The sequence below is a fragment of the Ochotona curzoniae genome, unplaced genomic scaffold (assembly GCF_017591425.1).
Source record: "Ochotona curzoniae isolate NIBS_2020 unplaced genomic scaffold, NIBS_Ocur_1.0 contig_1328, whole genome shotgun sequence".
In the NCBI taxonomy this organism is placed as follows: Eukaryota; Metazoa; Chordata; class Mammalia; order Lagomorpha; family Ochotonidae; genus Ochotona; species Ochotona curzoniae.
The window spans coordinates 249,408-264,858 of NW_024465041.1; the positions used below are offsets into that span (position 1 = coordinate 249,408).

The 15,451-nt window shown below is 41.8% G+C and overlaps 2 pseudogenes; one reads left to right on the forward strand and one right to left on the reverse strand.

Moving 5' to 3' along the window:
• Nucleotides 1–4,974: 4,974 nt before the first annotated feature.
• LOC121146458 lies at nt 4,975–11,918 on the reverse strand (annotated as a pseudogene).
• A 611-nt stretch (nt 11,919–12,529) lies between these two features.
• Nucleotides 12,530–13,441, forward strand: LOC121146463 (annotated as a pseudogene).
• The last annotated feature ends 2,010 nt before the right edge of the window (nt 13,442–15,451 follow it).

A 15,451-nucleotide genomic window follows, 5' to 3' on the forward strand; every position in this document is an offset into this window, starting at 1 on the left:
CTCTAACATTTGATCAACAAATTTCAGAAAGTCTAACTATTCATCTTGGATTTTCTCATTCAGGTAGTGCATTACTGGATATGTTTTTTCTTTACTACACACAGGGCATAGAAAAGCTTGAGGGTATTCATTCTGAAAGTTTAATTTATTTGGAGGCCTTCAATGTAACTCATACCATGAATAAGATCAAACAGAAATCAAAGAAAATCAGTGCCCCTTAATCAGAGACCCTCAACAGTGTTAAAATTTCAATTTTGTAAAACATTTTGTCTTCTCTTTTTTTTTTTCTTATTTTATTCATGTTTTTGTAAGTGCTCTATTTTTCTTCCAGTGGTTGATTTCATCTTATGGATTTTCTTTTAAGAGGAAGCACAGTAAAGATATTAGAGACTATCATACAGAGATCTGAAGCAGAGATGCAACATGCATCTCTACTTCCAAATGAAGGATTGATTCCCAATCAAGCTGTTAAATATATCTTGAAAATAGGGTGCTGGACCATTGTCATTGTCCAACCTTACACTACTAAGATTTGGTTAAATAGAAGAATGATTGACTTACGAATTTTTGAGGGAGTATACTATTGAAATAATTTAGGGGAAGTCAGTGGGGGGGATTTGTGAGATGAGATGGGAAGTCTCAAAGCCTATGGAACTGTATCATAATATAATAATAAAGAAATAATCAATACAAAAATAAATTACAAATAGAAAGAATTGCTTAGGATTTGATTTCTGCCTCTGCTCTCAGGCAACTCTGATTTCTCTAATTTTTTCCTTGTTGAATAAGATGGTTATTGATGCACTAAGTTGTGACTATACAGGAGAGTGAGAAAGTACTTTTTCAAAAATTGAGGAATAAAGGATGGAAAGAATGATGGGAATTGAGTTAGGGAAAGAAGGGAGTGTAGGCAGGATGATATCTTTGCAATCGCATCTGCCAAGTTTAATCAAAACTTACAAAGAGCTAAAAGCCAAAAGTATTACACATACACACACACACACACACACACACACACACTTGCTCTCTCTCTCTCTCTCATTGGGGAAAAATTTATTTCCTTTATCAAAATAAACAGAAAAATTTACACATCCCCTTAAAGTGAAAATCACTCTCTTTTGATTGAGTTATAGTGAGGGTAAACACATAAACATTGAACAAGCTGCATGATTTATGGCTGAATTCCTGAAGTGGAATTCTACATTTATGCAGCTAGAACAAATAGAATACAGCCTATTAAGTTTTCTCTGCACTCAGACAAGGTTAAGCTCTTGTAACTGTATTGACGGAGACACTATTTGATACACACACACACACACAGGAACTTCAGAAAGTTCAAGTAAAAGTGAAAATTGATAACAGGTTTTTGGGGGCCTGCATTGTGACATTGTCCTCCCACATTGCAGTACCTGCTCAAGTCCCAGCTGCTTTGCCTCCATTCAACTCCTAGCCAGAGCATGTGGGAAGCAGGAAGAATTCTATCCAAGAGCTTGAGTCATCCACACCCTATGTGGGAGACACAGCTGGAATTCACAGTTCTGGAATCAGCACTAACCCACTGAGACTTTTTGGGGAGTGAACAAAGCGAGAATTCCCCCTCTGTGTGCATCTCCCTTCCTTTATTTACTCTGCCCCCCAATCCTCAACTAAGTCAGTTCAGTTAGCTCAGAACCTAGGAACAGAACTGACACTGGTTGGACTATGTCATGGCAATGTCATAGGTCTAATACAGCATGGAGGAAGAGACCACATCTCAGGAGACTAATTCTGAAAGGCAATCACCACAGCCACACAGAGACCCTCAAATGAAATTCAAAAATATGACCAAAGACACACAGCTGACTTCAGAACCAGTTGAGCCTGAACTTCAACATGCATTTCTATTGCACCATTCCACTCTGTCACAAGATACCATCTCAAACTTTGTTTTTATTGGGATGGCTCTTTTTGTACCAAAGGATAACATATACAATAACCAAAGTGGACAGAACAGAACAGGGTCATAATAGTCTGTTGATTTTAATTGTGGCTTTGGTTCCCATGAAAGAGGATAATATTTATAAATGAGGCATTGCTCAAGTTCACTTCCACTCTTCTATTACAAAGATGGAACATGTTGAAAGTCTGGAGAATCAGAAACATTAGAGAAACACACACACTGCAGCAAGAACATGTGAGATCCTAAAACACTGGATGAGAGCTCAAGATCTATGAGAGTTGATGTTGTTACAGAGATCCCTGAGCCTGAATGTGAAGTGGAATGGATGATGTCCATGTGGCTCACTGAGCTTCTCCATTCCTCTCCTGAAGTGGCTGTGCTGGACTCAGAATGGGAGGGCTGTCTCTACCATTGCAGGCAAGGTTTCATGGTCAGAAATATCTCTGGAACTTTCCAAGCAAGTATGGAAAGAAAACTCAAAGAAAAAGCACATTCATCAACCATTCACCCAATCCCAGACTCCTACTCCTGGACCCCAAAACCCTTCCAGCACAAACTACTAGTACACAGGAGAGCAGAATACTATCATACACAAACTACCTGGGGTGGAAAATTATATTTCCTTTATTAAACATGTCTTCTGACTCTTACCCATTTAAAGGAAACCTCTTTGATTGGCACTATCCTGGACAATAAGACAAGGATGAGAATTTTTGTAGGAACAAAGTCTCATTTTTTGTAAATGACTTATGTCTGAGAATGCAGATTGCATACTTATTTTCCAGGGCAAGATTATATGCTAGAAGGAAACCAATTAAGTACTCACACACTACATTCTGGTACCAAAGTCTGTGCTGTTTGGCAGTAGGATGCACATAGAAATGATGGACAAAAATCAAAGTTTCATCCTGCCCTAAAATTACATACATGGTGTCCCATCCCATAGTAGGTGTCCAAAGAAACCATTTAATGCAATGAAACTTAAGTGCATGTTATCTGAAAAAAAAAAACTACTAAACTAAGAAGGAGATCATTAAGTAGAGTCAGAGGATGCTATTTGACAAGAAGTTGTATCCTGAGACTTGTGGACATTTCAATTCTGTACACATAATCTCATGAAGTTCTAAGAGCATGTATGATGGCTATACTAATTAAGATTCCCATCAACCATGCATGTAGTATGCATACATGATGCAATACCACACAGCCATTAAAAAGATAATAAAATCTTATCATTTTGCATTAAATTTTGTGCAACACAAGAGTATCATGCATGCCAACGTAATCCAGTCCAACAAAACAAACTTATGTCATAGCTAGAATACAAAAGGGCCTGCACGAGATCCTAGTGCCTGCATCACACCTTGCTTCCACTAGGATCCCATATAGGCACCAGTTCCTATCCCGGATCTCCCAATTTCCATGCAACTCTATATTTGTATCCTGGGAAAGCAGTAGAGGACAGCCCAAAGCCTTAGGACCTTGCAACTGTGTGTGATATCTGAGAAGGCTCCTGGCTCTTGGCTCTTGGCTTTGGATGGCCTCAGGTCTGGTTGTTGCAGCCACTTGGAAGTGAAGCATTTGATGGAAGATCTTTATTTCTGTATATCCTTCTTGCTATGAATGTGCGTTTTCAAAGGAAAAAACATCTTAAAAATATAGAATACATCATTTAAGTATTGGTAGCACTTCAACGTGCAAATGTATCCACTTAAGAAAGGGGTGGAAACCTGCTCCTATGGCATCTGGGATGTTCACAGTGTACAAGGACCTGAAATATTTCCAGGGCCCAGAAATTGAGACTCAAACATAATGACAAGACATCAAACACACAAATGCATTACATCCCACATAATTAGGACAAGGCGTGAAAATAGCAAAAGACATCGGAATCAGCATCATTAAATAAACTGGCTTTAGCTGTCTGTGTGCTGCAAGCCATAGAAATGAGCTAGCATTTTTTATATTTATTCTGACATTAAGAGTATTGCTAACACATGACTGATTATTCAGTTACAACGTGCTACTCAGTACAACAGACAGAAGGGAAGCATTCTTAGAATATTCTTATAGTGCCGCAAGCCAAATAGGAGTTTCCAAATAGTTCTGATTCAATGTTAGGAAGTGATTTGGGGAAATTGTTAGTGGTTGAAAACAGAGGAAGGTTAGTGAGTTCCATGAGTGCTACTGAGAGTTTGAAAACAACATAATGGGAAACACATGATAGAGAGGAGACAATTGTGCTTTGTGCTTTAGAAAGTGGATTTTCATAACTGGTAACTCATAGAAAACAGACTCAAATCAGCACTAGACAATAGTAAAACTACAAAGACATGTAAGGGGAATTAAGAGTGGTCCCGACAACCTCTTAACAGGAGGTCATATGCACAGAGCAAGGAGGTGATCCACTAGTGGAGCAGGGGGACAGGAGCAGGCTTGCATCCCAACCCTGAAGATTCATGGATTCTCACCAAGGACCATCAGTATGAGCAGCAAGGACTACATCCCAAATGCCAAAGAGACCACAGGGAATTGGAGTGCCTTCGGAGGCCAAGAACTCTGAGGTGATCCACTCCCACTTGGATCCACCACATGGGATGAAAGAAATCCAAATCCTTCCTCGCAGGATCCAAGGTCATCAGAACAACAGCCAGGAGCCCTGAGCAGTCCACAGAAACAGAAGAACAGTAAACTTCCTTTGGGACTAGGGAGGGGAGCTTTCTCTGGTCCTCACTTGCTTCCAACTTTGGGTCCCCACCCTCTCTCACAATGACCATCAGGATCGCTCCAGAAACTCCTCAAAACAAACAAACAAACAAACAAACAAACAAAACTCTAGAATAGATGGAGAACAACAAGGAAAGCTTGGAATCAGACAGGAAACAGTCAGCATGGATCCACTTATACCTTACTAGGTGGAAAACAAAGATTGGTTACTCCTTACTAGGGTATTGAGGATTTCTCTGTACACCCCTCCTAAAAACTGTTCTGCACCTTAATTATTGACATATGTCTTATTAGAGTTACAAGCCAGTTTAGACTACCTGAAAAAAAAAGAGAAAGAGAAAAAAAAAGTCAGCAAAATTATGCTATAAGGCTACATAACGCTAAATGCTATAATGAAAATAGACACGAGACAGCAGAATGGTAATCTATAGCCATTTTAAGGTGTATAGAATCCAGTCATGTATAAACTAAAATTGAGATGTCAATGAAGGAATCACAGGATGTGGTAAAGAACTTGCATTTGTTTTTTTCTTAACATGTTGGTTAAATACTATGTCAATTAATTCCATAGCATTATAAATTGTTGCTGATGTTATGTCAGGGCTTTTAATTGATAGGGATGGTACTCTGCTGGCTCTACCTTCAGACCAGAGATGGTTTCCCCAACAAGCCGTTGAATTTGTCTGGACAATAGGATGCTGGACTCTATGCTTGGTATATGCTCGCAATGGAAGAATCTCAACTGATCTTGAACTGTGGTGACACAGCAAGGTGGAGGAATCCACCATGGGGGAGGGTTTGAGGAGGGGTAAGAGGAGTCCCAGTGCCTATAAAATTGTGTAAACTATGTCACATAATGCAATGTAATTAATAATAAAAAAGAAAATGGATCCTCTAGTAGGATTTTCTGGCTCTGAATTTTTGATTCTTGCAATCTTTAGCACTTCTTCAGCCCTAAGATACCTGGCCAGCTGATGGCTTCCACCCAAAAGTTCCTTTCAGGGCCCTCTTGATGTCTTCCTTCCTTAGACTGTAGATAAAGGTGTTTATCCCTGGAATGACCATGGTGTGCATCACCGAGGCTGTGGCTGTTGAGTGTGAGTTGTATGTAGCAGCAGAACTGAGGTACACACCCAGTCCTGTGCCATAAAACAAGGAAACAACAGAGAGGTGAGAGGCATAGGTGGAAAAAGCTTTATACTTGCCCTGAGCTGAGGAGATGGCAAAGATGGCAGAGACGATCTTAGAGTAGGAGAACAGAATCCCATCCATGAACCCATATTCCATCAGCACAGATGCACCATTGATTGTCAGGTCATTGAGAAAGGTGTCAGAACAGGTTCTGTGGACCACCTGGTCCAGCTCACAGAAAAACTGGGATTTCTGTGTCTGTATAGAATGACAGCTATAAAAGCATTAAGCTGTACAACAAGGCGTATAGTAGACTAGTGGTCCAGCACACCGGAAGCAGCTGCACACAGAGCCAAGGGTTCATGATGACTTTATAGTGCAGGGGGTGATAGATGGCCACAAAGCGGTCATAAAATGATATCAGTATTGGGGTGATTCTGACTTAATTTCTGAGACTCTGTTCATTGAATGGTGTTTTCTTTTTCTCGCTTGCCAGATTTCATGTTCTGCCTCTGTTCTTCTACATGGGTAAGAAGTATGGTTTTTGCTACCCATATGGGAGACCTGGATGAAACTTCCAACTGCTGGCTGTGGTCTGGAGTTGTTTCTTACTGTGGCTGATATTTGGGGAAGTGAGCCATCAGACTCTCTCTCTCTCTCTCTCTCTCTCTCTCTCTCTCTCTCTCTCTCTCTCCCCTCTCTCCTCTCTCTCCTCTCTCTTTCTCTCTGCCACTGGCATTTGGGTGATTGAGCCAGGAGACAGTCTCTCTCCCCCTTTCAAATCAAATCAAATGAAAATTCTCTCTATATTTCGCTCTCACTGGCATTTGGGGGAGTGAGCCAGCAGATAGTCTCAGTCTCTCTCTCTCTCTCTCTCTCTCTCTCTCTCTCTCTCTCATTTTCAAATAAAGGGAGAACAGAGCAAGTACAGTTCTTTTTTTTTTTGGCAAGAGAAAATATGCTGCCTTTCACCTATATCCCTTAGGAACTGCCACCCTGCATTTCCCTTCTTTTTCACGCTTTACATGCTGGTGTCTTTGTTCTGCCAGCACATCCACAGATTCCTTTCATTGTCTGCCATCAACTCTGGATGACTGGTTGTAATGCATCCTTCTGTTCTTTAACACCACAAGCAAATACAATGCATGCTGAATGAAGCTGACTCATGCACACTCTATCTCTTTATGGGTCATGGACTGGTCTGTCCACCTGGGGACTGCAGCTGAGTGTCCTCAGCTCCCATTTGAAAACTTTCTTGCAGTCTCCACTGGGTTCTCAGACTCACTGGGATGGGTTTCCTGGAAGGAAGTGGGATTCCTCTCTAGGTGACTGATGACAGAGACCGAGGCTGTCTCCTGGAAAGATAATGGGAGTGATAAAGGACTCAGAGCAACTAGAGTGTCTCACTCCCCTTTCCAACCGTGCAGAGCACACCTTTAGAGACAGAAGCCAGGCGGTGTTCACAGCTCTCCACCTGTGCTTATCAGGTATATCTCTGTCATTTTGTTCCCTCCTTTGGGCACCCTATTTATCTTGTGGGATCACTGTTCCATGTAGAAAGGAATGTCCCTGCTGGTTCTGTGCTCTCAGGAGACCAAATTAGGAATGATGTGAAACAACACCTGATTCTTCCTGCTCTGTGAAGTCTGCATCCCATAGGGCACATTTCCTTGATGTTTATTTTTCTAAAGTTAACTGTTTCTCAAAGGACTAAGAAAAAACAGAAAGTATTAAGTTCCCTAAGGAACACAGTTTCTGATGTCTGCAAAGCATGTTCTTTGAGTAGAGAATAATTGTAGTGGCTTCTTGGTGCAGTCAGTAAGGCATCATTGGGATGTCCACCACTCACAGTGAAGTCCCTGGGGTTAAGTCCAGACCCTGCTTCTAATCCAGGGCCTGCTGTGGCAGATGGTCAGAGATAATAGTTTGAGTGGCTGGGTCCCTGCCCTTCACCTGGGAGATCGACCTGATTCTGGGCTGTTAGTTCTGGCTTTGTCTACTTTGGCCACTCTTGACATTGGGATTGAAGCAGCACGTGGAAGATTTCTCCTCCTTTCACATAGTCATTTATTTGAAAATTCAATGCTAAAAAAAACCTTTAATGAGAATAACAAGAAATTATAGGACAAATGAAAGCACATTCAGTTCCTCAGTGTTAGGTACTTGTAAGTTAGAAGAGATGCTCTTATCTGTAGATTTTCAAATTTATCCTACAGTTTGTTGGGATGATGCAAGGTTTGGGTATGGGTATGTGTTGATCTCACAATCTCATCATTAGCTTTTCCAGCACTCTGAACACTGATCATTTCTTCAACTTCAGATCTTTTGAATTCTCTCTCTTCTGGCTACCTGGAAATACAGAGTTTGTTATGGTTAACTGTAGCCAACCTACTGAATAGTAGACACCAGAAATTAGTCTTCGTACCCAGCTATGCCTTCATGCCCATTGGCCATCCTCTGACCATTATTCCCTCCTGCCCACTTTCCAGGGCCTTTGCTAACCACTGTTGTGCCATCTCCTTGTATGAGACCCAGTTGATATGATTCTAGTTAGAAGTGAAGATTTCTGTGTTGGCTCATTTCATTTATCACAAGGTCCTACATAAGCATTGATGACGTCTAATGAGAGTTCTTTTTTAGGACTGAACAGGATTTTATTTCATTTACATCCAACATTTAGAAACCATTCGTGCATTGATAGGTACATGAGGCTTGATTTCACAACTTGAGTATGATGCATAATGCTTCCATGGGTATGGGGAACCACAGGAATCTCTTAGAAATCCAAGCTTCGTTTTCTTTGGACATATATCCCATAGAGGTATTGTTTGTTGGGCCAATGTGAGATCAGTTTTATTTATATTTTCAAAAATTCCAAGCTTTTCATTTCATTCATTTTTAAACATCTTTTTCAGTTTCAATGTTGTTTTTCCCTCTTATTTAATGATTTCTTTACTCTTGTTAAATTTGGGTTTGTTTTTTCTTCTGTTTTTAGTTCCTTGACATGCATTGATAGATCATTTACTTGATCCCTTTATACTTGATGTAGGCACCAGCAGCTGTGAGCTTTCCTCTTCATGTTGCTTTCTAGATCCCACAGTTATTGGTATGCTCTGTTGTGATCTTCAGTAATGTCTAGGAACTTTTTATTTTCCTTTTGATTTTTCTGTGACCCACTGTAAATTTGGGAGCATAGGACTCATTCTCTGTATGTTTGCACACTTTCTAGAGTTCCTTACGTTATCCATTTCAAGCCTCTTTGCCTTGCAGTAGAAAATTATGTATGGTGTGATTATTGTTATTTTTTTGGCCTGACAAATGGTCTACTTTAGAGGATGTTCCACACATTGGTGGAAAAAATGGGAAATTTGATGTAGGTATCCAACCATTTGATTAAGAGTATGGATTTGCTAAGGTTTTTCTAAGTCTCAAGCCCAAATGATTCCCCCTCAAATTATTATCTCCTTCATCCCTTCTACCAAGACTACCCAAGTTATCAGTCCTATTCTTACTAGTATCAGAATACTTTTTTTTTCCTGGAAGATAAGCTTCAAACAACCCTTCCCTTAACAGCAAGCCAGGACCCAGAGCTCAGTCAGATTACATCCTTGCTGGGTTGGGATTCCCATGGTAGGGTACGGATGCTGCAGGGGATGGAGTGGGGCTGCATTCTGTTCTGGATATGGCTGCAATATCCCTTGGCACAAGTGTGGACTGGGGCTGGACACACCAAACTGAGCTAGACACCAGCACCACCTGGTGCTCTGGAGAACCTGGGTAGATGTAGGACGGACTAGGCTGTGTCTCTATACCTACTGAGCCATGTTTGAGCAGTGTCTGGGTATGGACAAGCCTTGGCTAGGGTGAAACAGCCAACACCAAGACCTGGAGTGGATTGAAGGCCAGCAACGAGGGCTGGCCCATGGAACCACGTGTACACAAAAGACCTGGCATAAGGAGAGTTTCTGACCAAGGAGCTTGGGAAACTCCTCTGTTGGAACACAACCCCTGCAGGTGAGCACAAAAACCACAATATGGAGCAAACCAGACCAGGCCAGAGGAAGATATCCACTATTATACATATGGCATAGGTAAGGGGCAGACCAGGCTGAATCCACTCATATCAACCACTGGCGAATCTGAGCACCAGCATAGAGTGTGGTTCAGGCCAGCTTCAGTTGCAAAACATACCAGTGCATATTAAGAAATGCCAAGGTGAGGTGAATAGTACCAGATGTGGTTGCAGCACCCAAACAGCTCACTTGAGAACAGGGGGGAGGAGGCAAAGCCTTCAGGGGAATGTGGGCTCCCCTGCTGGACAACCACTCCCACTGGAGAGCATGAGTTGGGATGGGGGCCGACCAGACCAGGCAGGGCTACAACACCTATGGGCCTCATGTGAGCTAGATTGGGGAAGGGCCAGATTGGGCTGACTGCTCTGACTGGTACAAGCAAAAATTAGAGTGGATGAGGGTTGGTTGGGCTTTGCACATCATCAGATGGCAGAGACTGGCACTGGGAGATAATTCTGTTAAGTTAAATGCCAGAACCACCTAGAGAGTGCATCATCCAGATGTTGGAGTGGCTTAGTAAGGAGATAGTGCAAGATAGTAACCACTCCCTCTGGAGAGCACGAAAACCAGGACAGGGACAGGGGTGGCTAGACAGAAAGGCACCTGCCAGAGTGTGTGTAAGCTGAATAATAGATTGGTTGGGTTGAACTAAGCTTCAATGTCTATTGACAAGTACAAGAGCTAAATGGAATGTGGGACAGACGGAACAAGTCTGCAGTACATACTGGCATACATGGGAACCAGGGTAGTTAGCAAGCCTGGTGGGGGTTATGGGGAGTCACCCCAACTAGGCTGCAGCTACCACATGTTTGTGTGAGGACTGAGTATGAAGTGGACAGCAAGAACATGATCCATCACCCATGTGGGATCCCAGTGTACGCAAGGTGAAAATTTAACCACTGAGCAATTGTACCAACACACCAAAAGATCTTTTTTTTTTTTAAAGATTTATTTTTATTATTTTTTCATTGGAAAGGCGGATATACAGAGAGGAGAGACAGAGAGGAAGATCTTCCATCCGATGATTCACTCCCCAAGTGAGCGCAACGGGCCGATACTATGCCGATCCGAAGCCAGGAGCCTCTTCCGGGTCTCCCACGCGGGTGCAGGTTCCCAAAGCTTTTTGGGCCGTCCTCGACTGCTTTCCCGGGCCACAGGCAGGGAGCTGGAAGGGAAGCGGGGCTGCCGGGATTAGAACCGGCGCCCATATGGGATCCCGGGCGTGCAAGGCGAGGACCTTTAACCACTTGCGCTACCGCGCCGGGCCCACAGCAGCATCTTAAAGGCTTCATAAACCCCCACCATAGTATTACCTTCTTGAAGAAGGAGGGTAGTATCAGCTCTTGTTTCCCAGATACTAGAAACTGATTCTCAGAAAGACATGAAAAGGCCAAGCCACAAGCCAAGATATTGTTCTAGCATTTTAGACACTGGAGTAATCAGTATCTGAAATGAAACAAAAAAACGACTGGGAGAGTTGACCTCTGGGAGGCAGGAGAGTTCACAGGGAAAGAATAATGACAGCTGAGTTCACCCGATTTCTAACCTGGTCACTTGGGAGCACAACATTTTTTTTTCTGGCCCAAATCAGTGTCACTTTAGGGAAATCAGAAGTTTAGATGCTGGGACACCAAGAGGGAAATGTGCTTAACAGAGATGGAGAGTTGTAAATATGCCTTTGCTTTTGTCCATCACAGATGCGGTGTCTGTTTGGCTAGGACACAGTGGTTGCTTGTGCCATTCTGCTCTAGTTCTGTACTCATTCCTGCTGATGGTGACCTCCATATCCTCCATCTCCATCATCAGTGACCCAGAGAAGAGTCCAAACAGCATATAGAGGCCCTTCTCTCTGACAACCCATCCAGGTGTGACTGCGAGCCCCCTGTGAACTGCATGAGAGGATTAGAGAGAAGACACTGAGAATGTGTGTGTCAGGCACAAACAGGTCAGAGCCAGAGAGAGATGGCAATGTGGCTTTGCTTACTCCCTGTGTGGATCTGTGGTGCTTGTAGCATGAGTGTCCATAGAAATTCAAACACAAGACTCATAGTGGCTCTGAAATGATGGGAGCAGAGGTGCAAGCAGAGTGCAGACCAAGTAGCAGTAAGCGACCTCAGGAAAAGCAGAACAAGCATCCAGTAAAAAAAAATAATAATAATAAGGTGGCAGCTCTGGAGAGACATAGAGATATAAATGAACACTCTTGGGATTCTTTCTTTGTATATGTTGATTTTCATGTATTAAAAAGAAAAACAGAAAAACACAGAGAAAGAAACAGATGGAATGCACCAACACACATTTGGTAGGAGTGGCTCCCTCACAAATGCAAGTCAGTGGTCTACTAGAGAAAGACAGGAAGTTGAATCTCCAACTAGGTGTCCCACATCAGCAGCAAATACCCAAAAAGGGAGGATAACACTTTCTGCCCAGCAGGGAGAAACAACAGCAAAGTCAAAATTCAAGCCCCCAAAAAAACAACTCATAAGGCTTTGGGCTGTCCTCGACTGACTTCCCCAAGGAAGAATCAGACAGAAGTGATGCTCAGGATTGCTAGCAGGAAGTCTCCCCTCTTGGGACCAATGATACAGTGCACAGAGCACAGAAATCGCCATTGTAACAACTCAATGGGATATGTGTATTTCAACCATGTGGACCAGGAATGTGTGCACAGAGAAGTAGGTCTGTGATCATCATCTCATCCACACGGAACCAGACAATGAAACGACCTTCAGAATTCCTTCTCCTGGGATTTACAGAGTACCCAGCAGTGCAGTATCTCATCTTTGGGCTGTTGATCTCCCTGTATCTGATCACTGTAAATGGGAATCTGCTCATTGTCCTGGCCTCAGATCCTCACCTGCACACACCCATGTACTTCTTCCTCACCAAACTGTCCTTCTCTGACATCGGCTTCACCTCCACCACCATCCCCAAGATACTAGAGAACATCGAGACACAGAGCAGAGCCATCAGCTTTGCAGGCTGCATCACACAGATGTTCTTTCTACTCTTTGGAGGTCTGGATAATTTCCTCCTGCTGGTGATGGCCTATGATCGCTTTGTGGTCATCTGTCACCCACTGCACTACTCGGTCATCATGAACTCTTCCATGTCTTTGTGTGCAGGTTGTCCTGATATCCTGGTTCACCTCAGCATTTAATTCATTTGTCCACAGCTTATTGATGCTGAAGCTGAACTTTTACACAGACCTGCAACTTCCCCACTTTTTCTGTGAATTGGACCCAGTAATTCACAGTGCCTGTTCTGACACCATTCTTAACAATGTGCTCATATATGTTACTGCTGTGTTGTATAGGGGAGTATCCATGTCTGGGATCCTGTATTCTAATTCCAAGATCATCTCCTCCATTTGTGCCATCTCATCAGCTCAGGGCAAACATTAAGTCTTTCCCAACTGTGCCATCACCCCGCTGTCATCTCCTTGTTTTATGGCACAGGACTGGGTGTGTACCTCAGTTCTGCTGCTACACACAATTCACACTCAACAGGCACAACCTCGGTGATGTACACCGTCATCACCCCTATGTGGAGCCCTTCATATGTAGTCTGAAGGAACAGGGACATTAAGAGGGCTCTGAGAAGACCTTTGGGAGGGCATCATAAGACTGTGCCTTTGGAATGAAGAGGTAACTAGAATTTCAGGAATCAAAAATCTTCAAGCCAGAATTTCTTTTTCTTTGTTTTTATTCTTTTTTGTTTACATTTTATTATTATTGCTATCATTTTATGATACAGTTCCATATTCCCACCCTCCCACACCAAGTTCCTCTATATCATTACTAACATAATAGTTCTTCATACTCAGTCCTATGTCCATCATTGTGGGCATGAACAATGGCAGAGAGTCCAGAATCCTATTGTCAAAATATAGTAAACAGTTTCATTGTACGTTCATCTTTGTCTGAAAACAGAAATGCATACCATGCTGAGATGTGTCTACTGTGGGCAACAGACAGATGGGTTTTGCTTTTTTTAAATCCAGTCTACCTATCTATGACATTTGATTGATGGATTTAAGCCATTTACATCAGGATTTTAGTAAGTGACAATTTGGTCCTGTCATTTTAGCCATAGGCTATTTATTGTTTTATTTAGACTTCTGTTGCTATTTTACTAGCATGTTCTTCACATTTGCACTTGGTTATGTTAGGTACTATTCCTTTTCCTGGTTCATGTCCAGCTGCTTACATGTCCCATACAGCTCCCTCCTTATGGCCTGGGAAAACAGCATAGGATGACCCAAAGCCTTTAGATTCTCTGCTCTCTGTTTCCATGGGAGACATGGAAAAAGCTCCTGGCTTTGGATTGGCTCAGCAATGGCCATTGTGTCCATTTCGGCAGTGAACCACTAGATAGAAGATGTTTCTCACTGTTGCTCCTGTCTGTAAATCTGCCTTTAAAACAAATAATTATAATTATGTTTCTTGAGGTCTTCTTGTGATTCCTTTTCAAGAAGTGAGAAGAATGGGATACAGTTGACTTTTCTCTAGAAAGAGATCCAGTTGTGCAAGCTATGATAGTGTTACTCAACTGTTTCTAAGTGTGGCACAGCTTTACTACATAATAAATAACCTTCACGGATACCAGCTACATACAACATATCATGGGTTCCTCACTTTTACCCATCCATACATACTTCACAGTATGTGACATTAACATCCTTATTTTCAAGAAAAATAGTAACTTTTCACAGAATGTCTACATATAAAATAGATATTGCACAAGGCTGAACAATTGTTAAATATTACAACATAAATAATTTATGAATTTTACCCACACAATAACAGGGTAAACAATTAGAGCATGAAAGTCAATGTAACCTGAAGCATGATTTCTGATGTATTCAATAAATAAATAATTACAGAATCTCTAACATTTTTCATTTTTTCCTCTTGTGAGCATATTTGACTCACATTTTTTTCCCTAAAAAACATTTAGAGCGTCTTATATTATAGCATTTTATGTGTAGTCACTCACCAAATTATTAACCCAGGTTGATATTAAATTATTGGTACACAGTCCATCTAAAATTGCTTTTGATTGTGTTTGATTCATTTGTTGTCAAACTGCTTTTGTTCGCCAGCTGTTCTTATTTTAAAACATTTCATTTTCTTCAAATTTTCATCTATTTGACTGCCAGACAGGATTTCAACCTTTTCAATGTTGTGTAGTATTTCCTAATGTATATATGCATGATGTATTTTTATCCAGTCAATATTGGATGGACAAAGGGACTGACTCCATGTCTTTGCTATTGTGAATTGATCTGCAATAAACATGTATGTGCAATTAATACTCTTATCTGAGGATTTCACTTTAGTTGAGTAAATTCCCAGGAGTTGAATATGATAAATCTATTTTGAGATCTCTTAGGACTTCCCATATTTTTTTTATCATTTCATTTTATGACACAGTTCCATTGGTTCTGGGATTCCTCCTAACCCTTCCCCAAGCCACCACCCATATTGATTCCCTCCATATTATTACAATACCCATACTGCCTTCTATCATGTTTGCACTGGTTTCTTCGGTTTTTTTTCCTCTTATGAGCATATTTGAC